The following is a 2,886-nucleotide window of genomic DNA, read 5'->3' on the forward strand; positions in this document are numbered from 1 at the left end:
TTTTAATCTCTGTTACTCCACCAAAATGAACTGCTTTCTCTCATCCTCTAAAATCTCCCAACAGAAGTCAGTTATTTGATAAAAATCTCCTGCATTGGAGATTTATAATTTCATCATTCTCAATTCTTGAACCGCATTTACACAATTCCAGCTGATACAAAACTGGAAACTCTTACCATCTTAAATAAGTAGTGATATTAAAATAATTAATCACAGTATAATGTTAGCGGTGACAACACTACTGTGATATGACAACACTATGATATTTGTGTTAATGATATAACTTAGGAGTATCAACAATGTGTTGCTATAACAACCTTTGTGACGTTAACGTTGTTCACTGAATAGTTACAACCAAACTAATGTATTGTGGTTATAAAATCCGTTAGCAGTGTCCACACAAACCATATTGTTAACAATGTCAATTGTGATGCAATATTTATGAAGAGAATATTCAGTTATGTCTAATTGTGTATTTGTGTATGTGTGCGTGTAGGTATGCGTGTGACATATCTATGTGTGTGCATCTGTGTGTGAATGCGCGCGCGTTTGTGTGTGCGCGTGCGAGTGAGCGTATGTTTGTGTGTATGAGTGTGTGTAGAATTGAAGAGGTGTAACAAACCTTATATAGGCTCATTGCCATAGTACTGACGTAAGCTCGATGCTGTTGAGTAGAAGCCAGTGAATATCTCTGGCTGCCATTTAGAGCCTCACCCTTCGTTGCTCAGTCCCACTCTCTTGGCGGCTTGTTCACATAGTAAAACGGAGCGCCAGTCTGTCTCAGCCTTTCTACCACACCCGATTATGCTTACCTTTTCTCTTAACCGTCTAGCTTCCTTATAGCCGACCTGATGGCGACAATACCTCCGCCTTCGTCCATGATTTTAATCTTACCACTTTTATGGTACGATCGTTATTTTTTAGTTGAAATATCTACGTATTCTTGTTATTCTTTTAATTCTGTATTTCTCAATCTTCAACTACAAACAGAAGAATCAGGAACTTACCAAAGAAATTCTATGCGTATGATTTGTAATTTCAAACTGTTTGTCGACGGGTAGGTACAGTATTAGTCTACCAATTCACAGGTTGTAAGTTCTCGTTTTTTTTTTTGTTTTTTTTTTTTGCATGCATTATACTGTTTCTTGTGAGTGGGCCACTTAGTTCTTCTATACTGTTATAAATTGAACTAGTTTTAAAGAAAAAAAATTTGCTTTTTCTGTGTATGTGACATCAACTCAAGCGACTGATTATTGCTTGGTCCTTTATCAAAGAAACGAGAACTTTGCAGCATCTTTGTGATACAGTGATTAATGGAAGGGTAAAGTTTCAGGGTGTATCAAAAGTTTTTGCTTTTGTTTTTTTACAAAGGGACCGAAATATAACAATGGAAGATTTGCTTCATTTGTTATAATGGACTTGGCGAAGTAAACGAGAAAGGACGTAGTTTTCTCAATGAAAGAGAAGTAGAAATGGTTATTACTACTCAAAAGCTATAATATTCTGTTTCTGAAGGGCGGCGAGCTGGTAGAATCGTTAGCACGCCGCGTGAAATGCTTAGCGGTATTTCGTTCTCAGTTCAAATTCCGCCGAGGTCGACTTTGCCTTTCGTCCTTTCGGGGTCGATTAAATAAGTACCAGTTACGCAATTTGTCTATCTTTGTTTGTCCCCTCTATGTTTAGTCCCTTGTGGGCAATAAAGAAATAAATATTCTGTTCCTGAGTTAGCTATAAATTTTGATACAAGGCTAGCAATTCTAGAGGAGGAGGTTAGTCAATTACATCGAACCCCAGTATTTGATTGGTACTTATTTTACCAACTCCGAAAACATGAAAAGTATTTTTAAAAAACCCTGAAGAACTGTTGTTAATTATTTTTCTGATGTACAAACGATTCTACCTGCTCACTGTCTTGATAAACTCCGTTCCACTATAAGCACAGGGCCTGAAATTTGGAGCGAGAAGGCTTGTCGGTTAAACAGACCCCAGCACTCCGAAAGGATGACCGATAAAGTCGACTTCGGCGGAAGGATCATTTAATAATAGTACCTATTTATGACCAGAAGGCCTCAGTCAGGAAGCATTGATTGTCATGATATGAAGTGTATTGCTAGTGTGAGAATAGGAATAATAAACAAACAAACAAATACAAACACAGACACACACACAACACACACACACACACACACACACACACACACACACATATCTTTTACTTGTTTGAGTGACTAGACTGCGGCTGTGTTGGGGTACAACATTGAAAAATCTTAGTCAAACGAAAAGACCCCATTACATTTTTTTATGCCTGCTACTTATTCTATCAGAACCGTTTGCTGAACTGCTAAGTTATAGAGACGTAAACACACTAATACCAGTTATTAAACAGTGGTGCGGGACAAATTCAGACACAAACACACACACATAGATATATACAGGATGGGCTTCTTTCAGTTTCCGTCAACTAAATCTACTCACAAGGCTTTGGAATGCCTAGGGCTATAGTAGAAGACGTGCTCACTCAGTTGCCACCCAACCGAGAACCATTTGTTTGGAAGCAAACTTCTTACCACACAGCCACACCTGCGCCTATAAAAACAATTCTTTATTTTAATAGAATGATAATCGTTGGTGACTAAAAAAATTTAAAATTTGGTTTAAGTGTTGATGGTATTAGGCATTTAATCTAGTTTTTAAAGTTCTTATCTAAAGAAGTAACTAAAAAGCAATATATCTTATTGGAATTTATACACTGACTAGGTCACACGCAGGATATTCTAGAACTCTCATATGGTATTATGGTTCCTCTTATGCCTAGAACTACATACGCATGCACCTCTCTCTCTCTCTCTCTCTCTCTCTCTCTCTCTCTCTCTCTCTCTCTCTCTC

This window comes from Octopus bimaculoides, chromosome 3 (genome assembly GCF_001194135.2).
Source record: "Octopus bimaculoides isolate UCB-OBI-ISO-001 chromosome 3, ASM119413v2, whole genome shotgun sequence".
NCBI classification, from domain to species: domain Eukaryota; kingdom Metazoa; phylum Mollusca; class Cephalopoda; order Octopoda; family Octopodidae; genus Octopus; species Octopus bimaculoides.